The 26,264-nt window shown below is 44.7% G+C and overlaps 1 pseudogene; it reads left to right on the top strand.

The window, feature by feature from the left end:
* On the top strand, positions 1-24,604 carry LOC120935583 (annotated as a pseudogene).
* The last annotated feature ends 1,660 nt before the right edge of the window (positions 24,605-26,264 follow it).

Below are 26,264 nucleotides of genomic sequence, written 5' to 3'. Positions count from 1 at the left end.
ATGGGAGCAGATAAGCACCACAGAGTACGGAAGTGTAAGAATTAAGAAAGTGCACACATGAAGTCAGCACTAGGTGCACGGAAGGACTCCTTTCTTTTACTGGGAGTGAGATAGCGGAGATACCCTGGACAGGTGGAGAGGACATTGGCTCTACATGTCTCTCCTAAATGCAGCAGTGACTGTGGTGGTGTATTTTAACAGCAAGAGAGTTAACTAGAGCAGTGTTTCTCAACTCCAGTCCTCAAGGCGCCCCGACAGGTCATGTTTTCAGGCTTTCCATTATTTTGCACAGGTGATTTGATCAGTTTCACTGTCTTGGTAATTACCACAGCCATTTCATCTGTTGGAAATCCTGAAAACATGACCTGTTGGGGCGCCTCGAGGACTGGAGTTGAGAAACACTGAACTAGAGCACAGTTATCCGGTCAAGCAAAGGTACCACATGTGTAAGGAAGTGACCCTTTTCAAGGTGCCTAGCATAGCCTAGAAGTACCCACCCCAGGGTAGGTCTCCTAAGTGACTCAAACTTGGTGCCCAACAAGGAAAGGAACAGGGAGGAGGTACCACCCGCCTATCCCTACAAGCTGGTATGCTCCTTCAGCTTTTAGACTTCTTATTTCAGCAGGTCTCTCTTCTCTCAGCTCTTAGAATTCTCATTTTGCTGTTTCGGCAGGTAGCTCTTCTCCCAACCCTTAAGCCTCGTACACACGCTCGCTTTACTCGGCAAGAAAACGGCTGGCAGAGCTTTCTTGCTGAGTACACCGAGCGTGTGTACGAGGCTTTCAGGTTTCTCGTCAAGAAAACTGCCTAAAATCTGTTATGTTCTCTATTTTCCCGTTGTGATTCTCGGCAGTGTTTTCCTGCCAAGAAACCAGAGAGTGTGTATACTTACCTGTCACCTCTGAAACCCACACATGCTCGAAATGACTTTTACGCATGCGCGGTAGCTTCCTAGGCATAGGTAGGGTTCAGCAAGATGGTGGCGTCGGCATCGAATGTGACGAGCGCATGCTCGTCGTACGCAATGACATCACTGCGTTCTTGCCTTTCAAAAGAACCGCGGTTCTTTTGAAAGGAGTGTCTATACACTCGAGCGGCAAGAGATTCTTGCCAAGAATCTCGTCAGGAAAAACAACGTTTTTTTCCTGACGAGATTCTGGCCTGTGTGTACAGGGCTTGTGACTTCTCGTTTACACAGGTAGCTCTCCCTCCCATTTTTTAAACCCCTTGTTTCCACAGGTAACTCTTCTCCCAAACCATTTTGTTTCAAAATGTAGCTTTCCATCACAGATTTTAGGCTTCTCATTTCTCCAGGTAGCTTTTCTCCCGGGTCTTAGACTTCTTATTTCTGCAGGTAGCCCTTCCTTCCAGGTTTTTGGACTTCTCATATCAGCAGGTAGCTCCCCCTGCTATCTTGACCCTCTCCCTCTTTCCTATGGCACTGCCTATGTCTAACATGCCCACACAGCTGCAGAATGGGGGGGGGGGGAGTCACCTGTGGCTCAGTAGCACTGTAGTGTGCATCACTGTGTGCAAGAGGCAAGATGACTCTTGATCTCTGCACAAATGATATTTCTCAAATTTCAGTGCCATAGGAAACTCAACTTCACAACAGGACAGGAAGTATGTTGGGATTTCAGGACACCTCCCCCTCTCCTCCTCTCTATTACACGGGAGGACGCAGGGCTGGGACAAGGGGTTGTCAGGAGGAGCGGCTGCCCTGGGCATTGTTGTTTCATGTGAGGAGGGGGGGGGGTGCTGTAAGGAGGTGAAAGGCAGAGGGGAATTGTGCTAGGAGGGGAAAATTTTGTTTTGGTGGGATTTTTGCAAGATGGGGAAATGAAGGGGGGGGGTCGATTTGTGCTTGGAGGCTGGATTTGGAGTGGGGCAAGAGGATGTGTATTTGGTGGGGAAATTTGAGGGGTAGAGGATTTGTGCTAGGTGGGGTGACTTTTATTTGGGAGAGGCATTTTTGTTGGGTGGGGGAATTTGGGGTATTGGAGCAAGGATTTGTGCTGGGAGGAGGGATTTCAGCAAGAGGTGGATTTGTACTGGGGGGATTTATGCTTAGGGGTAAGCATGCAGATTAGTGCTTAATACATTTTAAGGGGGGGGGGGGACAATTTGTCATGTTCGTCCAGGAGGACCCTAGATTATGTTGTCCTGGCACTGGGAGGAAGGTATTTTATATTTCACAGAAGAAAACTTGGAAGGCACATACTGTTTGAGATTTCAGCTCAGTGCACAGGAAGTCACAAGGACACTGGATTTCTGTCAGGATTAATAGGCATTTCTCCATCAGTTCATCCACCAAGGTTATTACCTTTTGTACCACTTTTGATCCTCCCTTTTAGATTGTAAGCTCTAACAAGCAGGGCCCTCTGATTTCTCCTTTATTGTAACTGTACTGTCTGCCATCATGTTGCAAGGTGTTGTGCAAACTGTTGGCGCTATATAAATCCTGTATAATATAATTTTTTCTGTAATTGCCTAAAAAAGAAAATGAATGCATCCATTATAGGGACTGGTAAGCTGCAATACATTTATTTTTTGTTGGGTGTAGATATACTCGGGAACAAAGGGGGTAATCCACAAAGATCCGGCGTAACGTAAATTTTCCCATTTAAGTTACACTGCCTTAAAATTTCTACCTAAGTGCCCGATCCACAAAGCACTTACCTAGAAATTTTTGGCTGTGTAACTTAAATTCCGCCGGCGCAAGGCGTTCCTCTTTTCATGGGGGCGATTCCCATTTAAATTAGGCACGCTCCCGCGCCGGCCGTACTGCGCATGCTCGTGACGTCATTTTCCCAACGTGCATAGCGCAAAATTAATTTACGCCAAGCTTTGTGGATCGCGATGGGTCAATAAAGTTGCGTCGGGAAAAAAAAAAGATACTGCGAAAAAAAAAATTCAAAACAAAAAAAAAATCGCGTCGCTGGACAGAAGGGTCTGCTTTTACATGGTGTAAACAGTTTACACTTTGTAAAAGCAGCCCTAATTTTGCGTTTGCAAACTAAAACTTATGGAGAAAAAACGAAGCTGAAAAGCTTTGTGGATCTGCGTAAGTGCTAATTTGCATACCCGAGGCGGCATTTCGACACGAAATGCCCCCAGCGGCGGATGCGGTACTGCATCCTAAGATCCGGCAGTGTAAGTCCCTTACACATGTCGGATCTTCTGCCTAACTATGGAAAACTGATTCTGTGGATCAGTTCCATAGTTAGAAACAGGGATACGATGGCATAACAGCAGTTACGCCGGCGTATCCCTTTTGAGGATCTGGCCCAAACATACTGCTGTGCTGCTACATCTTCTTGCTCTGCTACAATAAGCATTGACCCAAACATTTCTTATGCTTATCTTTAATAAATGTGCACATTGGATTTTATATAATATAATTCTGTTTTTCTTGTAGCTCAACCACAGTATTCCACAGTCATGCAGAAAAACCTAAAAATATTCACTATATTCATTATAGCAGTGACTATAGCCTATATAAGCAGGGCCTCTTTTAAATATAAAATTGGTCTAATTTCAAATCCCCTCATTTCCAAGTACTTTGTAATCTCGAACAGCGCCAATTGGTTTAGTGCTTCCACCATTCTAAGAAAAGAAAATGGAATCTTATTTATGGAGACCACGGACAGAATGAATCCTCCATCCCTGGTACTTTGTGCCATTGAATCAGCCGCACGAGCCTACCCTGACCGACCGGTGGTCTTCTTCATGAAAGGACTGGAGAATATTACCACAGAGGAAGATGGAAAGAGAGCAAAACAACAATTTCCAACCCTGTCGTTTTATAGCAATGTGTATCTCTTCCCTCTAAGAATGGATCAGTTATTTAATAACACACCACTTAAGCCGTGGTTTGATAAGGTACGTTCGATACGGATTGGGATATATTTGGGGAAAGCAAACACAGTAAAAAATGTGGGTACATGCAGATGGGAAGCTCAATAACATGTGGCAACTGTTGCAAATGATCATGAAATTCTTAGCCGTATTAAAGAGAAATTGAACTCTGATGCCCCGTACACACGACCGGTTTTCCTGTCGGAAAAACTGCGATGAAGGATTTTGGCCTGGAATTACAACTGTGCGTATGCTCCATCTGACTTTTTCCCATAGAAATACTGCCGGAAAAAAAAGAGAGCAGGATCTCTTTTTTCCTGTCAGGAAAAAATCCGAGCGGGAAAAACGTTCGTCTGTATGCAATTTCAACGGGCAAAAAAACATGCATGCCTCGAATCAAGTATGAGACGGAGGGCTCGTTCTGGTAAAACAAGCGTTTGTAATGGAGATAGCACATTCATCACGCTGCAAATTATTGCATAGTTTAATGCATCACATTCTTTTCTTCTTTATAATGCTACAATAATGAAGTTGTTTTGCTGCTGATATTCACGCAGAGTTCTGACAAACTGATTTCTTTATTATTTCTCGTGATCTCATGAATATTTTGTTTGTTTTTTAAAGCCAGATCTCCATAATAATGTTTCGTTTTTTTTCTTATTGTCCTTTTTTGTTAAAATTTTGATTAGGATCTCCATTTTTTGGGATTATTAAAAAAAATATTTTTTAATGATCTCCATATTTTTTGTTTTAATTTTGGTTAGTCAAGTTACCACAACAACATTATTATCTTGTATTTTTTAACCTCAAGGAGGTTGGTTGGTGTCCCATGTTAATTTGACATTGTATTTTTCAAATGTACCTGCCTACTCACAAACAAACTGTCCTTTTTTAATCAAAACACATAGGCAAGTATTTACTGTAAAAATAAATTCCATTTATTCTGGCTCATAACAAAATAAAGAGGAAGGCAATGCTGGAGAAACTGCTGCAATTTGCAATGCCTTTGGACCCCAGGCCAGACATCAAGAATTTGAAAAAGAAAATTGGGAGCTTGAGAAGTACATACAATAGGGAGCACAATCTGGTCCTGGACTCCCAGAGATCAGGAACAGCAGCAGATGACATGTATGTCCCCAGTCTCTGGTACTACAACAGCCTGCGTCTTCTGTCAGACCAGGCTGAAGCCAGGCCATCACTTTCTTGTCTTCTTTGCAGCCTTCCCTGCAGCCTTCCTTGCAGCCTTCCCTGCAGCCTTCTCTGCAGCCTTCACTCCACATTTCCTTGGAGCCTGTGGCTCTGGAGGTGGACTTTGGCAATAGGAGGAGGAGGAGGAGGAAGAGGTGGAGAAAAGGAGGGGGAGGAGGTGGAGAAGGATGGGCGACCTCACAAAGGTTAGTATTTCTTGTTATTTTGACAATCAACCCCTTATTTAGGGCCTTGAAAATTAGGGTCTCACTGAGGAGACATTGGCTCATCTCCATCTCCTGCATTTTGGCTGTGACTAGGCAGGCATAGCCCTCTTGAGCGGTGGGGGGGGTCTTTCAGTGTTGCATGTGCCTCCCAAATGAGGGCCAGTGCTGCCTCATCCATGTTCCTACTCCTCTTTGGCCTTCTTATTTGAAGGCGGAGGGGAGGCATCTGGGATTGGGTGTTGCCACTGGGCCTGGCCACCTCCTGGCTGACACTGACCCCTGCCTCCTCCTACCTGTTACTTTCCACACCCTCATCCTTGCTGAGCTCATCCTATGTATAAAAAAGAGACATAGTTTTAGTTTTTGGTTCATCAATCACACACAATTTTCAGCTCACATTCTGACCCCAGTAGTTTTCATGCTTGTCCCAATCATTTTTGGCCCCTACTGTCAATTGATATGTAAATCACTTTTTGTTCAAACATTAACTTTTTATCAATATTAACATCTATTTTACATCATTAATTTTAGGACAATAAATCTTTAGAAAAATACTATACCTGGCTCCAGCTGGGCGCATCCACTTCTTTCAGGATGGAAGGCCCAGGTTGGTCCTCGTAAGCCTCAGCTAGGGTGGAGGGAAGGGTGGTGGGAAGGCTGGAGGGAAGGGTAGAAAGTGATGGACTCATTTCAAGATGGTCATCCAGAAAGTGAAATTTATTGTAGTACCACAGACTGGGTACATACACATCCTCTACTGCTGCTCCTGACCTCTGTGATTCCAACACCTTATTGTACTCCTTCCTGTATGTGCCTCTCAAGTTCCCAATTTTCTTATCCACAAACTCGATGGTTGCATTGGGGCCCTGTGTCTTTACAAATTGCAGCATTTACTGTAGCGCTGCCTTCCTTGATGTTTTAATCTTACTGAGGGGTTTTTTGGTTTCCCACAAAACAGGCAGATCCCTGTACCTGTCAAGAAACTCGTTCATAAAATGGGAATTTTAAAAGGCATTCATTATTTCTGCAAGACAAAACACAAGACATAAATACTAATGTCAGTCTAAACTCTCATAATCTTATCCCCATATAGGCCTCAATCTTGAAGCAGTATAGGCCATTGATGACCCAAGTTAAAAAGTTACCTTCGGTCTCGCGTTCGGCGGTTACTGCTTCCTCCACATACAGAACATAGTTACGACACATGTGTGTTAGCTTTATATACTCTGCACTTGTGTTAAACTCTGCACACATCGCCCGCCCCTGACGTTCGACGTTCTTTCTAGTATACCCCCCCCCCCTTCTCTTTCGGCATCCAGTGGGAGAGACATGGCAGAGACACAGCAGGTGCATGATAATTTAACTAATGACGAGGAAAGCCCGGAGCAAGAAACGTCCCGATCCAGGAGGAGATATAAGGCCTCAAATATGTCCTTTTCAGAGATGGCGGAGATGGTGGACATCTTGAGGAGGACAAAGATCTTGTCTAAAGTTGTGAGGAGTCTGCACAGGAATTTTGGGGTATGACGATCCAAGGAGCAATTGAGGAAACGCTGGTCAGATCTGAAATTGAGGGAGAACGACCAGTACAGGAGGATCAAGAAAATGCTTAAAAAAAGTACATATTTGTCATGTGTTCCTATTATTATTATTATTACTTGCATGTTGCTCCATGTGCTTTTTTTTTATTGTTGGACAGTTTAAAATGGCAACTTTCAGGTTAGTGGGCACAGTAATCGGTCGTAGGTAACATTGTTCGCCCACTACATACAGGGTTAACTACATTTGGTCATGCTTATTTGTATTAAAAGAAGTTTAGTACATTGTTGTCTAGATGTGTTTGTAACTAGAATGAAATGCAAACTTGATTCAGTGTAAAGGAGGGGACACTCAGCAGCAGTTTATACATTTGGACTCAGGAGCACTAGTGTGGCACACCAGAACAACCTTTTTTTTTTTTTTTTTTTTTTTTAAATTGTTTATTTATTGAATATTTCAAGAAAAATAAAATAAAAGAAACATTGTACAGAATCAAAAAGAACTGTCAACAAAAAGGGATATATTCCCAATGAGAAAGAAATAATCATAACATGTCAGATGATCATCAAACAAATGGAATGCAACATGGTATGGAAAAGAAAAAGAAAAGTGCACAATAGGCTAAGCGTCATATGTTCACATGTTTCATCTAATCATTTCACTCCCAAACCTACGAGTCCAAAGTTACCTGTGTAATCTCAGAGTTATATTCAGAAGAATCCCATTTTTCCCAAATGGCGTCAAAGCTAGTTAAAGAATCTTCAATTACAGCTGTGAGGCGTTCCATTCTACGTATATCTATAATAGCCGTTAAAAATTGTGTAAAGGATGGAGGAACATTAGATAGCCAGCATTGTGGGATAGCCCGTTTAGCCGCTAATAGGATAAAGGCCATCAATTTCCTAAGGGGTTTAGGCATCCTTGGGAGGGGTAATCCCAGGAGGAGATATAAGGGGTTTAAGGGGATAGGAATACCTAGAACTTTTTCCAGAAGGGCATGTACTTTGGACCAATAGGGTGTAATCATAGGACACTCCCAGAATATGTGATAGTGGGTACCTAAGTAAGAACCACATCTCCAACATTGTCCAGAAGGTGTCAGTTTCCTTGCCAACAAAAATTCCGGGGTCCTATACCAAAACATTAATATTTTATAGGCAGTTTCCTTCTGAGCTACACACCTAGATACCTTGGAAGTAGCCTCCCAAATACTCCTCCATTCGGTTAAAGAAATGGGTTTATTTAAAATATGGGACCATTTCCGCATGTATGAATGAGTTTGCTCCATGATCTGAGGGGTATCATGCAGAATCTTATAAATGGTGGATATTAGGCGGGGTTCATAAGGTCCTCTGAAACACAACAATTCAAATTCCGTGGGCATAACTAAAGTAAGATGTGGGATTCTAGTGGAAATGAAATGTCTGATTTGTAAAAAAGAGTAGAAGAGAGTTTTCGGGATTTTGTATTTTGATTGCAGCTCAGAAAAAGTAAGAAATGTACGTGTCACTGGGTGTACTAGGTGGCGTAGCTGAAATACACCAGCTTTTGTCCAGGGTAACATGGCGTCGTATGATAAGCTGTCAGGAATTTCTGGGTTAAAGATAATGTTCACTAAAGGAGAGCATGGGGATGAGAGAGGGTATTTCACAGAGCATCTTTTCCAGATTGAAAGTGTAAACAGCATAGGGTTTAAACAGATTTTACGCAGCTGGGAGATGTACTTGTCAGAGGACGGCCACAACATGCAACAGGGGTGGGCAGGGACTGTAATGCTCATCTCTATCTCTGACCACCTATTAGGTGCACACCTGGACGTCCAGGAGGCTATAGCTCTCAAGTGTGTGGCATAATAATATTTGATTATGTCGGGCGCCCCCAAACCCCCACCATCGCGGGCTGCAAAAAGAACTGTGCTAGCTATTCTATGGGATGTGTTATTCCATATGAAATTCAAAAAGTTTCGTTGGAGTAATTTCAGTTGGGACATTGGGACCATCACTGGTAGGGTCTCAAAAAGGTAGAGGAGCTTAGGGACTACCGACATTTTGAGGACATTTATCCTCCCAAGAAGGGATAGGGGAAGCTTCGTCCAGGTCTTAAGCAACCTATTAATTTCCGTGAACAAAGGAGGAAAGTTAGCCTGAAAAAGTGAAAGGTAAGAGGGCGTTAGGTATACTCCGAGGTATTTGAGCGATTGAGAACACCATCTGTATTTGAAGTTTCCTTTTAGGTTCGAGAGTGTTTCTGCCGATACATTCACAGGGAGGGCCTCAGTCTTGGTCGAGTTAATTTTGAAACCTGAAATACTGCCAAATTGATTTAGAGTGGTATGGAGCAAGGGGAGTGAAATATGGGGGTGGGTCAGTGTCAATAAGATGTCATCGGCAAACAGGGACAGTTTGTATTCCCTATGTCTCAACGTCACCCCCTTTATATCTGGGTGAGAGCGAATGGCCGCAGCCAAGGGCTCTAGACTAAGGACAAAAAGTAGGGGAGATAAGGGACACCCCTGTCGAGTACCATTGCTCAGGGAAAATGGCGAGGAGACATAAGAAGCCAACTGGACCTGAGAGGTGGGTGTGGAATATAACGCTTTTAGAGCTTGCATAAAGGGACCATTGAAGCCGTATCTGGAAAGAATAGCGAACATAAATGACCAATTCAGGCGGTCAAAAGCCTTCTGGGCATCTAAACTGAGTATCACGGCAGGTTTCTTCGTCTTAGTTAGTAAGTCAATAAGGTCAATAGTACGCCTAGTGTTGTCTCCTGCATGTCTAGTGGGGACAAACCCTACCTGGTCCCTATGAATGAGTGAGGGAAGGAGTAGAGACAGTCTGTTAGCCAGAATTTTTGTAAATATTTTATAGTCAGAATTTAGGAGGGCGATGGGGCGATAGTTATCCGGTAGTGACGGATCTTTGTCCGGTTTCGGGATGACCGTTATAAAGGCGTGTAAAAATTGGGAGTGGGGGATCGTTCCAGACATCAGAGAGGCGAACAATTTAACCATATGGGGTGTCAGGATCGAAAGGAAGCTCTTATAGTAGGAGTAGGGTAACCCATCAGGACCGGGAGATTTGTGGGATGGGAGTTGATTCACGACCGCAGTGAGTTCTTCAACAGTGATAGGAGTATTTAGACCCGCGCGGTCTTCAGGAGAAATTGAAGGGAGTTTCAGAGATTCTATAAAGGCATTAAATTTTTCTTGAGTGAACTGAGGATTAGGGTCTACGGAAAGGCAATTATATAGTTTTTTGTAAAAGTCACCGAAGATTCGTGACATATTTTGGGGACAATATGTGGGGTTACCATCAGGCTGTAAGAGAAAGTCAGGGATAGAAGTTGTGGGTCTCGGTTTTAGTTTATGAACCAGCATCCTATGGGGTTTGTTAGCATAATCATAGAACTTTTGCTTGGACCAAAGTAAAGATTTAGCATGTTTAGTCGAGTCTAGAGACTTAATGCGATTACGTAACGAAATTACCGTCCTAAGACGTGTCACTGTGGGGAGAGTAAGCAAAAGTTTTTCTGCTTTGGATAGTTCAGCTAAAAGGGATTTCCTCTGATGTTCTCGATCACGTTTAAGACGGGAACCAGAGGAAATGCACTCCCCTCTGAAGAAAGCCTTATGGGCCTCCCACAGGGTGGACACTTCAGAGACCGAGCCCTCATTGAGTTCAAAGAATTCAGACAGTTTCTGTTGTAGATGGAGGTGAACATCAGATGTGGTGAGAAGAGATTCATTAAGACGCCAATGACATTGTCTAGGCGTAGGTTTGGCTAACAGGAGGTCCAATATTATGGGAGCGTGATCAGACCAAGTGATTGGGCTAATCTCCGAGTGGACCACATAAGTCAATAAGGGCGCTGAGACAAAAAAGTGGTCTAGTCTTGTATATAGCTTGTGAGGGGGGGAGTAAAATGTGAATTGTTTAGCAGTAGGGTGTTTCACTCTCCAAGTGTCGTAAAGGTTATGGGCATGTATCAATTTTCGGAAAGAGGAGGAGTTCCTTTGAACCTGGGGGGGTGAGGCTTTTGCAAAGAGGGCAAATCTATCTTTGATTGGTGACATGCATAAGTTAAAATCACCTCCAATAACCATAAAGGGTTGGGAAAAAGGTTGAAGTTTCTCAAAAAAGTCCTCTAAAAACCCAATCTGACCTGAATTGGGCACGTATACATTGGCAAGGGTGAAGGAAGTATTTTGGTGACTGCAGCTCAGGAGAATAAACCTACCTCGGGGATCTAAATAAGAGGATTTGACACGAATGGCAGAGGAGCGTCTCAGTAGAATAGCTACCCCTGCCTTACCAGAGGGGTCGGAGGCTACAAAAGCAGTGGGGAAGTGTTTAGAAGCAAACTTAAATGAACCCTCTTCTTTGAAATGTGTCTCCTGAACCATGATCACCTCTGCCCCAGAGGATCTGAACTCCTTCAACGCCAACCAGCGTTTACGGATGGAGCCCAGACCTTTAACATTACATGAAAACATACTGACAGCCATATTTAAACTGTATGAGCATAGCACACATTACATTCATGAAACGGAAGAAAAAAAAAAATATACACCATGGTGCATAATTCTTAAGAACTAAAATATTATGAACAATCAAATGACAATGAGGTGATAACTGAAATATATACCTGGGTAACAAACATGGGTCAAAAAGGGACCCTAGAACCAAAAAAAAAATGTGAGAAACATAAGGCCAGCAAAAAATAATAATAAAAATTGAGGTAAAAGAAAATAGAAATAAAGCAGCAGTGAGTAAGCCTTGAGTAGGATCAAAAAGGATCCATAAAGAAAAAAAAAAGAAAACAATGAAAAAAAGTATATACCAATTAGATGGTAGGCCTGAGGGGGGGGAACCCCTCAGGAGGTCATGGTCATATTTCAAGACCATGTTGAGGGTGGGGCACGGTAGCCTGCAAGGGTAGTCACTGAGGCCCAGCCCGGTCCAAACATCATAGAAACATGTAAAAATAGGGAACTGTCAACATATTATTTTTGAATGGGTTTGTAAGCAAAAAAGAAACAAAAAGAACGCTTACGTGGGGCATATTGGATGTAAAGAATCAGACTCCGAGCCCGGAGTCCCGGAGGGTATAGGTCTGCATGATGACCTATCCGTAAAGATGAAGCATGGAGGGAAGCAGACATATAGTCTCAAGTGGGGCCCTTGGACTGTCCAACTCTCTGGGGAGTGATTGGGGCCTTTCGTGACCTCTGACGTACCGGGGTCCAGATCCTCCCAGGCGTAGAGAATGGTCGTGGAGCAGGGATCTGCATCTGTAAGTCCTCCTCAGGTATAGGGGGGAGACCAAGGTTCCGGATAAAAGCCTCGCATTCCTGTAGATCTCTCATGGAATGTTGCGATCCATCTTTGGTAACAGACAGGCGGAACGGAAAGCCCCAGCGATATGGAACTTGATTCTGCTGCAAGTGGGAGGTGACTGGGCGCAGAGCACGGCGTTTAGCCAATGTAATGGGTGATAGGTCATTGAAGATTTGAATTTTTGCCCCCTTGAAATCAACTCGTGACTTGTTGCGGGTAGCAATGGTCAGGGCTTCTTTGCTTTCGTAAAAATGGAAGCGTACAATAATGTCCCTGGGGTTGGCTCCCGGGGGAGGCTTAGGAGCCAGCGATCTGTGAGCTCTATCAAGGCGCCAGTCTATGTCAGGAATGTGGGGTGCCAGAGTGACAAAAAGGGCGAGAAGATAAGGTCGGATTTCCTTATCTGGGATAGACTCGGGAACCCCGCGGATGCGTAGGTTCTGGCGGCGCTCCCTGTTTTCAAGATCTTCTTGTTGTATCTGCAATTGTGAGACTAAGTTTTTCAAATTAGCATTTTCTTCCTCTATGACATGAACATATTGTATCATGTTGTCAAATTTAGATTCCAAAGTGTCTGTCCGTTCCCCTAACTGGTCAATCTCACCCCTAAGTTCATGCGCCAGTTTGCCAACTTCTTTAGTAATGTTTTGAGTAAGGCTATGAAGTAAGGTCTGCAGTTTGGCGTCCAGCACCTCTACAGTAATTGGTGATGACATTGTGGAAAGTTCGGGTGGTCGTTGCTTGTGTGGGAGGTTTTCCACAAATAGAGTGGGGTCAACCAGCGGGAGGGCGTCTGCCGAGTCCACGTCAGTCGCTGGGGTCCCCGAGATCGGGGATGATGATTTCCTGAGGAAGCGATCCATAGGTTGGGAAAGCTGAAGTGCGTTCTGTGGAATGTGTTTCTGGTAGATATGCCGTTGGTTTCCAATCTTACCCATATAACAATCGGGAAGTAGCTGCAAAGTTCCCTAAGCTGATGAGACGGCTCCCGGATCTATTAAAGGCTAATAATGCAGAGCGGGAGCATCGGACAGGCGGGCAAAAAAGTCGGGCCTTACATCTTAAGCGACTGTCATCTTACATGCTAGGCGTGCTTCCCTCTGTGGGGTATTGTGAATGGAGAGCACAGGGGGGGTCCGCGGGTAATCCGTACGATTGCACAAGAGGCGGGACAGGGTCACAAAAATAAAAGGAGCGTATGAGTGAAAATAAGATGGTTAGTTTCTGTGAATCACAGCACCAATGCCCCAGCTAGAGTTGTGTAGATAAGGAGAAGAAAAGCTTGTTAGAGACCCTGTTGGGGATTACATGTTGCCAGACCAAGACTCCACAGGTGTAGGCAGCTTGGAGTTTGCCTGGGGTCAAGGCTTTTAGATCTAGGGCTGCAGACTGTAGCGGGTGGGTGACTACTTAATGGGCCAGTCCAGGATCTTAGGTCGGTGAGCCAGGGTGCCTCCGGGGATGGATGGAGATGTATTTCAGGTAGAAAGGCCACTGGGGTGTACCAAGATGGCCGCCGTAACTTACCAGGGCCTGCAGATGTCTCCAGGGGACAGTCTAGATCAGGGAGCAGATCCCGGATGGCACATAGGGTTAGGTCTGCGGAGGGGTAACCAGCCAGGGATGCGCAGCTGAGGGCAGGGTCAGTGCTGAGTTGGTAATTTGGCACAGGATCCGGTCGCCGCGTGTAGGCCCAAGCCGCGGCCTAAATTTTCGGATGGCTGGAGGGTCCGCGATCGTCTCACCTGGAAAACGTCCCCGAGTAGCCTACCTCAAAGGGAGTTGTTGCGGTATGGTCCGGAGGTGGTTGCCGCTCATCTCACGGCCCCGAGCGCGGCACCCGAGCTCTGCGAATCCCAGGCTTCACAGGCCTCAAGATGGCGGCGATACAGCAATGGATGGCGTCAGCTGCAGCAAGGACAGCAAAGTGATCCAGCGTCCCACTGCTCCAATACAGGTAGGGATCTTCTCAGGCGTAGAGGAACCTTTCTGATGCCCGGATCACAGGAGGCAGGAACGGAGCGCTCCGGAGGTATAGGCCGCAAGATGGCGACGGCGGGGATCGGACCTCACTACAGGCCTCAGAGGGGTATATTTTGCCCAAAGATGTCGAAAAAAATGCTGGGGTAGGAGCAGAGGGTGTTCCAAAGTAGGTGCTGCAGAGATGGGATCCAAAAAGCCAGAAACAGGGCTAGGATGGCAGTGGATCTAATCTGTCTGTGTGGAGCTCAGCATCCACACGTCCTCCCTGTTGTACGTCCGGACACGCCCCCCCCCAGAACAACCTTTTTAGGGTGTCCCACACAGGTGCTCCAGTGGATACTTGGGGTGTCTCCATGTGTGAAACTTGGCCAAAAAAGGTAAGTATTCCAGATTTGGTAAGGGGAAAAATCATGTCTTCAGCTTGGAAATCTGCCAAAGACAATTGTACCCCACTTCCAAGCAATGTTTCATATTCCTATTTCTAGCCTCAAATATCTGTGTGCTAAGTATACCTTTTATTTCATTCTCATAGGGGAGCAAAGACTCGAAAGACAACACTCAGAAGACAGTAGGTATCCCACACCTCCTAAAGAAGGGGACCAGAGAGAGCCCCAAGATGAAGATGTGAAGGAAAGAGTGGTGGATGAAGTGGTGGAAATTGTCACCACAACAGGTCAGTGTCTGTCACCACAGCATCAGGTAAGAGATGTAGGTCTGCATATTTATAATACCTTTTTTCTATTTTTAGGTGATGAACATGTTGGTGAAAAAGAAACTCCTCATTTCACAAGTGCTAGTGCATAAATATTAATCCAGGAAATCATGGTGTGTAGTCGAGAACTAGACATCATGAGGAATAATATCAATCTTCTTGATTAAAAATTGAAGAACGTGATTGATGTTTTGGGCGAATCTAAAGAAACACTAAATCCCCCCCCCCCCCTTTTGTTTTTTATGCACTATTTAAAAAAGTTTTACTTCTTTCTCCAAGTCAAATTTTGAAGAGGCATACAGTGTGTCAACATGTGCTATCTCCCATCAAGGTAAATTAATGTACGCGTTTTGTGGGTGCAACCCCTTTCTCGCACCTCAAGTAGGTGAAAGGAAGGGGTTGCACCCCCAAAACACGTCCATTGATCCCCCATGATGGGAGCCACCACATGTTGACATTAGGCATGGGATCAGAAGGAAAATCCCCATCTTGCCTCACAATTTGTGTGCATCTTCAAAATTTGGCTTGTTCAGGAGTGACATCACCCCATCTGATGAAGGAAAGATCAACACAGTTTGGACACACTATAATGTCTGATATTGCCTTCAGTTTTTCAATTTTGAACTTCAGAGTTGTGTATGTTATGTTTTGAAACATTTCCTGTTCATGCAAATGCACAAAAAAATGAATGTTTTTTTTTTCTAAAAAAAAAATATTGTATTTTAACCCAAAAAAATGATAACGCACATGTGAATGTGCACAGAGTTAAACGTTTTATAATGTGTGTCTTCTTATTTCAATGCTCAATACCATTGTTTTTAATAAGTTGGTGTTTACAGTGACAATGGGGGTTATTTACTAAAGGAAAATCCACTTGGTACTAAAAGTGCACTAGGAGAACCTAAGAGACAGCTAAAAGAAACACAAGCAATGAATCAAATTCAAGATTTTAGCAGATAATTTTTTTATTATTAAAAAAATGATTTAGACATTGTCTGGCAAATCAATGGCCCCCCTACCCGTAAAATAACCAACATTTCTTGCAAACTTCACAGAGCTTTGGGGGGGCAAGCCAGGACGGCCAGATTCCAGTACTGTAAGGGGATTAGCAGGAAGTCCAGCCTCAGGCCCAACTGAGGCAAGATAATTTTGGGAATTTTTTGTGCAATATACAGCAGGATAATATGTAGCCCGCCACTGTATTGCTGTCAGAAATAGGCGGAACCGGCTGGCCATTATCCCAAAGGCATTCTCAACTACTCTTCGGGCTCTGGCCAGCCGGTAGTTAAAAACCCTCCTCTCCAGGGTGAGGGTCCTCTGGGGGAATGGCCTCATCAGATGTTCTCCCAGACTAAAGGCTTCATCTGTGACAAACACAAATGGGAGTCCTTCCACGTTGTCTTCATCAGGGGGCAATGCCAGGCCACTACTCTGGAGACGTCGGGAAAACTCAGTCTGGGTGAAGACTCGACCATCCGACATCCGGCCATTCTTCTCCACATCGACATGAAACTCATATTGTGCCGACACCACCGCCATCAACACGATACTATGAAACCCCTTATAGTTAAAATAGTATGACCCCGTACTTCCCTGCCTAGACGTGGGTCGGGGGTCTGATCGGGACCCCCCCCCCCGGTACAAGCGGCGGTCGGAAATCGTCTAGGAGCGATCCGGGATGAGGGGGCGGCTATTCGATTCTAGCCACCCCCTCGCGATCGCTCCCCGGAGCTGAAGAACGGGAAGAGCTGTATGTAAACACGGCTTCCCCGTGCTTCACTGTGGCGGCTGCATCGAATGTGTCATCCCTTTTAAAGAGAGACACAATCGATGATGTCAGACCTACAGCCACACCCCCCTACAGTTGTAAACACACACTAGGTGAAACATAACTCCTTCAGCGCCCCCTGTGGTTAACTCCCAAACTGCAACTGTCATTTTCACAACAAACAATGCAATTTAAATGCATTTTTTGCTGTGAAAATGACAATGGTCCCAAAAATGTGTCAAAATTGTCCGAAGTGTCCGCCATAATGTCGCAGTCACGAAAAAAAACGCTGATCGCCGCCATTAGCAGTAAAAAATTTTTTTTTTATAAAAATGCAATAAAACTATCCCCTATATGGTAAATGCTTTTTTTTACCAAAAATATGTAGAAGAATACGTATCGGCCTAAATTGAGGAAATTTTTTTTTTTTATATATATATTTTTGGGGGATATTTATTATAGAAAAAAGTAAAAGATATTGCATTTTTTTCAAAACTGTCGCTCTATTTTTGTTTATAGCGCAAAAAATAAAAACCGCAGAGGTGATCAAATAACACCAAAAGAAAGCTCTATTTGTGGAAAAAAAAGAACGTCAATTTTGTTTGGGAGCCACGTCGCACGACTGCGCAATTGTCTGTTAAAGCGACACAGTGCCGAATCACAAAACCTGGCCTGGTCTTTTAGCTGCATTTTGGTCTGGGGCTTAAGTGGTTAAAGACAAAAATATAAGATCCACTTATTAGATTCCTCATCCCCTCTGATGACCCATTGTAAAAATTTTAGGGGGGGGGGGGGGGTTCTAAATGAGTTTGGCCCTCAAAAAAGACCTCTGCCTCTCTGCCTGAATTTAATGAGAACAACAACACTTGTACACATTTTTGGGGGTGTTTAGGGTAAAGCACTACAATGGAGCTGACAAAATACATTGTTAAAGTGGAGGTTCACCCAAAAAGTTAATTTTTAACCTTAGATTGATGCTCATTTTGTCAAGGGGAATCGGGTAGTTTTTTTAAAATCTAAGCAGTACTTACCGTTTTAGAGAGCGATCTTCTCCGCCGCTTCCGGGTATGGGCTGCCGGACTGGGCGTTCCTATTTGATTGACAGTCTTCCGACAGGCTTCCGACGGTCGCATACATCGCGTCACGATTTTCCGAAAGTAGTCGAACGTCGGTGTGCAGGCGCCGTATAGAGCCGCACCGACGTTCGGCTTCTTTCGGCTACTCGTGACGCGATGTATGCGACCGTCGGAAGCCTGTCGGAAGACTGTCAATCAAATAGGAATGCCCAGTCCCGAAGACCATACCCGGAAGCGGCGGAGAAGATCGCTCTCTAAAACGGTAAGTACTGCTTAGATTTTAAAGAAAACTACCCGATTCCCCTTGACAAAATGAGCATTAATCTAAGGTTAAAAAAAAATTCGGGTGAACTCCCGCTTTAAGTGACTAGGCTAGGTGTGTATGGGCCAAGGATAGCATGAAGGGAAATATGCATGTAGGCCAAAAAAGGAGCATTAAAAGCTTACAGCATGCATGAGGACAAAAGGGACATTCACTGCATATTACAATCATGGTAATTAGGGAATGATGAAAGAAATACAATACATTAGCATACATTAAATACATAGAATGTGATGTTAAAGGAAAAAACGTACCTTAATATAGTCCTTTTTCAGGACTTGGATGATGGCAGAACAGGTCTCTGGGATAATGATCCCCAGAGCCTGGGGGGAGATGCCTGTCGTGAACTTAAGGTCCTGCAGACTTCTCCCTGTCGCCAAGTATCGCAACATGGCAACTAGCCTTTGCTCGGGAGTGATGGTTTGCCGCATTAAGGTGTCCTTCTTCGTAAAATAAGGGGACAGCAAAGCCAACAGACAGTCAAAAACGGCGTCCGTCATACGGAGATAATTCCTGAAGTCATCAGGATTATTCTCCTGGATCTCCCGCAGCAAAGGCATATGACAAAATTGGTCACGCTGGAGCAACCAATTCTTCTTCCATGAATACCTCCTCACCCTGTTCATGGATTGAGCTTGGGTTAAAGCAAGAACCCCAACACCAAGCCTATGCACAGCACAAACTCTACGATGAGGACGTACCTGCAACATGGCTAGAAAACGGTCGGCTGGTCAGAACGAACGAACAGAACACACTGAAGAACAGCAAGGCCTATGAAGAATGACCTAAAAATCAGAAACGAGCGGACAAGAATGCACTGAAAACCAGATACAAACTCACTAAATGCACTGAAAGACAGATACAAACCCACAAGCACCAACTGAACAGCAGAAAATTATCTAAAAAGCACAAAGACTGAAAAGCGCGAATCGTCTCTCACCAAACTTTTACTAACACAAAATCAGCAAAAGCAGCCCAAAGGGTGGTGCTGTTGGAATGGAACTTCCCCTTTATAATGCCGTCATACGTGTTGTACGTCACTGCACTCTTGACGGGTAGAATTTGGTGTGACCGTGTTTATGCAAGACAAGCTTGTCAGTATTCCGTCTGGAAAACTTTTTTTTTTTTTATCCGACAGGAATTCCGCTTGTGTGTACAGGGCAAGAAATACTTGCCTAAAATGTCATATGAGGGCAAGTCACCAATACAGGGTGCTAGTCACCAGTATTATCTGTGGTCTCCCAGCAATTGATCTTTTCCCATTACTGACTTACGGGCCCGGATTCAGAAAGAAGATACGACCGCGTATCTCCTGATACGCTGTCGTATCTCTGAGTCCGGCCGTCGTATCTATGCGCCTGATTCAAAGAATCAGGTTACGCATAGATCTCCCTAAGATCCGACAGGTGTAAGTGACTTACACCGTCGGATCTTAGGCTGCAATCTCACGCTGGCCGCTAGGTGGCGCTTCCGTTTGTATACGCAAGGAATATGCAAATGAGGTGGGTTTTTTTTACATCGTTTGCGTTCGGCTTTTTCCGGCGTATAGTTACCCCTGCTATATGCGGCATATCCTATGTTAAATATGGCCGTCGTTCCCGCGCCGAGTTTTGAATTTTTTACGTTGTTTGCGTAAGTCGTTCGCGAATACGGATGGACGTAATTTACATTCACGTTGAAACCAATGACGTCCTAGCGACGTCATTTAGAGCAATGCATGCTGGGAAAATTTACGGACGGCGCATGCGCAGTTCGTTCGGCGTGAGACGCGCTAAGCGATCTGAATCTACCCCACGATGCTTTGTTCAGCACTATGTGGAGCCAGCCATCTTGGCAGAGGCAGGTCTTTGTTTTCTCATGTCAGGGCTTCCAGCAAGGAGAACAGTACAGTAGTGACCTTAGTAAGCCTTCTTCCAAATCCAGTAAGACTAGCAATTTGATGTAGCAGTACCTTAGATTTCACACATATACAGTATATCTCAAAAGTGAGTACACCCCTCACATTTTTGTAAATATTTTATTATATCTTTTCATGTGACAACACTGAAGAAATGACACCTTGCTACAATGTAAAGTAGTGAGTGTACAGCTTGTATAACAGTGTAAATTTGCTGTCCCCTCAAAATAACTCTCAACACACAGTCATTAGGGCCGTTTCAGTTTTTTTCAGTGGACCTGAACGGGCGCTCCGTGCACCCCTATGGAGCCATGGATGTCAGAGGTGACATGCCCGCTGACATCCGACCCGCTCCGATCCGCCAAAGTGTGACGGAAGAAAACCCTATTTTCCATCCGTCTGGTGAATCGGATTGGATGACAACAGACTCTACAGTCCGTCGTCATCCGATCCCCCATAGGGGAGAGACAGACCTGTCATCTGCCTGCTCAGCTGGGATTGATGGAGCGATCCCAGCTGAGCTAAAATAGAGCCCACACACAGACAGCCCTGTGTGAAAGGGTCCTTAATGTCTAAACCGTTGGCAACAAAAGTGAGTACACCCCTAAGTGAAAATGTCCAAATTGGGCCCAAAGTGTCAATATTTTGTGTGGTCACCATTATTTTCCAGCACTGTCTTAACCCTCTTGGGCGTGGAGTTCACCAGAGCTTCACAGATTGCCACTGGAGTCCTCTTCCACTCCTCCATAACGACATCACAGAGCTGGTGATGTTAGAGAGCTTGCGCTCCTCCACCTTCCATTTGAGAAGACCCACAGATGCTTAATAAGGTTAAGGTATGGAGACATGCTTGGCCAGTCCATCACCTTAACCCCCAACCTCTTTAGCAAGGCAGTGGTGGTCTTGGAGGTGTGTTTGGGGTCGTTATTATGTTGGAATACTGCCCTGCGGCCCAGTCTCCGAAGGGAGGGGATCATGCTCTGCTTCAGTATGTCCATGTTGGCATTCATGGTTCCCTCAATGATCTGTAGCTTCCCGGTGCCGACAGCACTCATGCAGCCCCAGACCAAGACACTCCCACCACCATGCTTGGCTGTAGGCAAGACACACTTGGCTTTGTCCTCCTCACCTGGTTGCCGCCACACACACTTGTCACCATCTGAACCAGATAAGTTTATCTTGGTCTCATCAGATCACAGGACATGTTTTCAGTAACCCATGTCCTTAGTCTGCTTGTCTTCAGCAAACTGTCTGCAGGCTTTCATTTGCATCATCTTTAGAAGAGACTTCCTTCTTGTAAGATAGCCATGCAGAACAATTTGATGCAGTGTGTGGCGTATGGTCTGAGCACTGACAGGCTGACCCCCCACCCCTTCAACCTCTGCAGCAATGCTGGCAGCACTCATACGTCTATTTCCCAAAGACAACCTCTGTATATGACGTTGAGCATGTGCACTCAACTTCTTTGGCCTGTTCTGAGTGGAACCTGTACTGTTAAACCGCTGTATGGTCTTGGAGTTTTCTTTGCCAAAAGGTGCCATGTTGAACTTCCAGTGACCAGTATGAGAGAGTGAGAGCGATAACACCAAATTTAACACACCTGCTCCTCATTCACACCTGAGACCTTGTAACACTATCAAGTCACATGATACTGGGTTGATCAAATGGCTAATTGTGCCCAATTTGGACATTTTCACTTAGGGGTGCACTCACTTTTGTTGCCAGCGGTTTAGACATTAATGGCCGTATGTTGAGTTATTTTTAGGGGACAGCAAATTTACACTGTTATACAAGCTGTACAATTCCCTATAGCATAGCAAATCCTCACTTTTTGAGTTCAGTTCCACTTTAAACAAGAAAATATAACCCAACAAGTTGTGGTGATAGGTTGGCCTTAAAGCGGGAGTTCACCCTATAAAAAAATGTTAACCTCAGATTGATGCTCATTTTGTCTAGGGGAATCAGCTAGTTTTTTAAAATCGAAGCTGTACTTACCGTTTTAGAGAGCGATCTTCTCCGCCGCTTCCGGGTATGGTCTTCGGGACTGGGCGTTCCTATTTTGATTGGCAGTCTTCCAACAGGCTTCCGACGGTCGCATCCATCATGTCACGAGTAGCCGAAAGAAGCCGAACGTCTACTTTCGGAAAATCGTGACACGATGGATGCGACCGTCGGAAGCCTGTCAATGAAAATAGGAACGCCCAGTCCCGCAGCCCATACCCGGAAGCGGCGGAGAAGATCGCTCTCTACAACGGTAAGTACAGCTTCGATTTTAAAAAAACTAGCCGATTCCCCTAGACAAAATGAGCATGAATCTAAGGTTAAAAATTAACATTTGTGGGAGAACCTCCACTTTAAAAGAACCAAAAGCCCTCCACTGAAATAGTGTCAAGCACATGAGCACTTTCATAAAACAAATGTCAGAGTTGATGATCCCTATCAGAGTTGTAAGTTGAACCTTCCGTGTCACGGTTCAAAAAACCATGAAGGGCCCCCTGTCCCTCTTTTCTTTGAGCCCAGGGCCCTTCCTTTTGAGCCCGGAGCCATAGCCCAGTCGCAAGTGTAAACTTTGCAGTACTTATAGTTCCGCCACTGGTGTCAGAAGTTTTTTATTCTTGTTATTTTGTAATTATGTGTTACTATTTCAATGTATCTATTAATTTATTTATTTCCTACAATCTTATTTTTTTTTATTTATTTTTTTAAACAAATTTTTAGGAGCCTTGTCGGGGGCTTTGGTGAGAAATCAGGGGTCTAAACAGATCCCTGATGCAGGGCAGCCATCACAAATTTTGGGGCCCCTTACACAGCTTTAGGAAGGGCCCCCTTGGCCCTCCTCTCTTCTGCCGCAAGATGGAAAGCTGGGGGGGATGTGATAACTAAAATGTCAACTCTTCTCTTCCCTCTCCTGCCGGGAGATGATAAGCGGGACTGGGGGGGTTGGTGCTGACGAACAAAACAAAGTCAAGTCAAGTCAAGTCTTCTCTCTCCGAGTTGCTAAAGTCAGACAAAAAAAAAAGGGGGGGGGCCCTGCCGCGAGTTGCTAAAGGTGGGGGGACAGACAAAAAAAAACCCTGCCTGCACTCCTATTCAGGTGAACAGGGGAGCCACAGAGCATGGGGCCCCCTGTAGTTAAACCCTCTGATACTTATTCAATGTCCAAGGAGGATGTGACATAGAAAGCTAATTTCTAAACCACTGGGATGAATTACATTAGGGCACCTGTGCCCATACTATGGGCATTATATAATGTACATTATAGCCTGACCCTGGAGTGTGAAACGTGCTCCAAATTCAGACTATGAATTGAGTTTTAATGTAACGTGGACAAGGGCTCTGATTTGCTTTATGGTGGCTCATAGAGAATATTGACCGAAGACTCGTACACACGCACAGTTTTCTTGGCCAGAAACAGCAAGAAAACTGCTGTGTGTATGGTTTCTCATCGAGAAAACTGCCTGAAATCTCCACAAGGAAAAATAGAGAACCTGCTCTCTATTTTCTCGTTGTGATTCTCGGCAGTGTTTTCCTGCCGAGAAACCCGAGCGTCTGTGTACTTACCTGTCTCCATGGAAACCCACACATGCTCGATGAGACTTTGCGGTAGTGTAGGGTGTAGCAAGATGGCGGCGACAGCATCGAATGTGACAAGCGCATGCTCGTAGTAGTCGATGACGTCACTGCGTTCTTGCCATTCAAATGAACGGCGGTTTTTTTGAATGGCCGTGTGTACACTCGGTGAGCAAGGAAAGCTTGCCAGGAATCTCGTCAGGAAAAACAAAGTTTTTTTCCTGACGAGATTCCCTGGCCGTGTGTACAGGGCTTGAGAAAGCATTGTTGGAGACAGTATACATAGTATCCAGGCTGCAACAGGGGTCGCCTTAATGAGGCACACAGGTATTTCTTCTGTTTATTATGACAGCACACAGCTAATGCATGCAGTTTTTTTTGTTTGTTTTCATGTTTGTTTTTTGTAACAGAAAAACTACTCTCTAATTTATAAGCTAAGATATATTTTAAATGTACTTTTCTGGATTACCAGGTGAACCCTGAAAAAGAAGTCTACTGGACCCATGTGAGCTCAGATGCCTGTAGGTTTGCCCTAATGTGGAAATACGGTGGAATTTACATGGATGCTGATGTCATCTCACTTCGTCCAATACCCCAGGACCATTTTGTAGCAGCCCAGGAAGCAACAATTACTAGCAGTAGTGTTTTTGGACTTTCCTCACATTACCAGTTGGGCATGGCAGTTTATGGAGAACTTTGTTGAGAACTACAGGGGAGAAATATGGGGACACCAAGGACCGGGGGTTTTCACTCGTGTTGTGAAGAAATTATGTGGCATGCCCGTATTTAACTCTACAGATGATGTCATGTGTGGAAACATCAGTTATTTTCATTCTCAACGTTTCTACCCCATCCATTATCCATCATGGAGAAGATACTTTGAAGTCTGGGAGAATTTGCCAACATTTAAGGACTCCTATGCCTTACATCTTTGGAATTTCATGAATAAAGAAGGTACATCCATGGTACCTGGAAGCCACACATTGGTGGAACTGCTCTACCAGAAACAGTGTCCTACCACCTATGGATATATCTTGAGAAATAAGACAACCCGCCTGTAACAAAATGTGTTGAGCTTATAAAACAGATTGTGTGATTCATTCAAAGAGGACATATTGGGAATATTGGAATCACCTCAAAGGGTAACCTAAAAATGTGGCATTAAAACGGACTCAGAGGGCTCAGTGTACAGTTGAACTCCAGCTTTAACGTACATTTTGCAGTTGTACATGTTAAACCTTTAGTGACTAAGGGTCAAACAAATGTTAATACCTATGCACCGTTTTGCAACTTTGGCATGTGTTAGTAAAACTTTAAATATCATAACAGCGGGAGGAGGCCTTGCAGGCGGTTCCCACGTGCTCCCTGAACGTGTCGCACAGACTTTCCCAACTCTATGTCCTTCTAAGAGTGCACTACACACCGGCTAGGCTGGCACGGATGGGGTTGGGGGTCGATCCAACCTGTGTTAGGTGCAGTAGAGATCATGGTGATCTTATTCACCTCCTGTGGCACTGTCTATATTGGACAAAGGTCATCGATACACTTAATGGGGCTTTCCAGGTTCAGATACCGCTAGACCCCAAGCCCTGTTTGCTGGGGGTGGGTGACGCCCTGCTGGAAGAGGGGGTTTCAGGGCAAGCTGTTAGTAGAGCACTGTTTCAGGCCCGATTGATGATTCTAAGACACTGGAAGGACCCTGAGCCACCCACGGCACACAAATGAATCTCACAGATGGGAGTTACATTAAGGTTGGAAAAAGTGGTTTATCAACATAGTGGGTCTAGCTCCAAGTTTGAAAAATTATGGGCCCCTTGGCTCAATGCTCCAGGTCTGGCCCCGATAGATTTGGTGTATGACCGTCTATTTTAGGGAGGAGGGGGGGGGGCGAATTTTTAGACTCGGATAAAATACTGGCTGGTTTACACAGGATATGGGGTGCCGTGCTGTAGGGGGGGACGGCTATGTGGGAAATTGTGATCTGTCTGATGGGGAGGTGGACTGTGTCGGGACAAATGTAGTTAATGTTTTTACTTGGCTCTTATTTCATGTAAATGCTTTACTTGGGGTACCTACTCTCTGATGTATTGGATGTGCTGCGCCACGTCGAATATGGGTAATGTTTGAGCTCTGGAGCTCTTTACGTGTACTGTCATTTTGGTTCAATAAAAACCTTTTGTTTGAGAAAAAAAATATATCATAACAGATACTTTGTGTATCCAGGTCGATTATACCTTGTTTTTTTAAGGACAAATTGGTCTTTCTTTTGGTGGTAAATGGTAATGGATATCTGGTCCATAATAGTAAAACATATACAGTGGAACCTTGGTTTACAAGTAACGCGGTTCATGAGCATTTTGAAAGACGAGCAACTTTTTTTTAAAATCCTGAATCGGTATGCAAGTGTTGTCTTGCAACACGAGCAGAATTCAAGCTAATGGGGTGTGCAGTACCACATTTGGCCAGAGGTGCAGTGACACTGTAACGGTTCGGAGCCGTTTGGAAATACTCTGAATCAGTTTTGCCTGGGAAGGTTTGGTCATTTTTCAGTGCCGAGATAGAGAGAGGGAAGATTGCTGTGCATCAGCTCCTGCCTACAGGCAGTTGGCCTGTGAGATCCGATTCCTGAGTCTGTGGGTCGATTAAACTTAGTGCAGCCTGTCATTGATTACTCTATATACAACTGGGCCACTGCCTCATGGGGGTTGGAGATTTCATTGCCATTAGTTGCCACTGCTGGCCCCCTTCCTCCAGGAGCATCTGTAGCTGTACCCTAAGACTTGTG

This window comes from Rana temporaria, chromosome 4 (assembly GCF_905171775.1).
Source record: "Rana temporaria chromosome 4, aRanTem1.1, whole genome shotgun sequence".
Taxonomy (NCBI): domain Eukaryota; kingdom Metazoa; phylum Chordata; class Amphibia; order Anura; family Ranidae; genus Rana; species Rana temporaria.
Note: the sequence above shows the minus strand (reverse complement) of the source record. Positions and strands in the feature narration are given on the sequence as shown.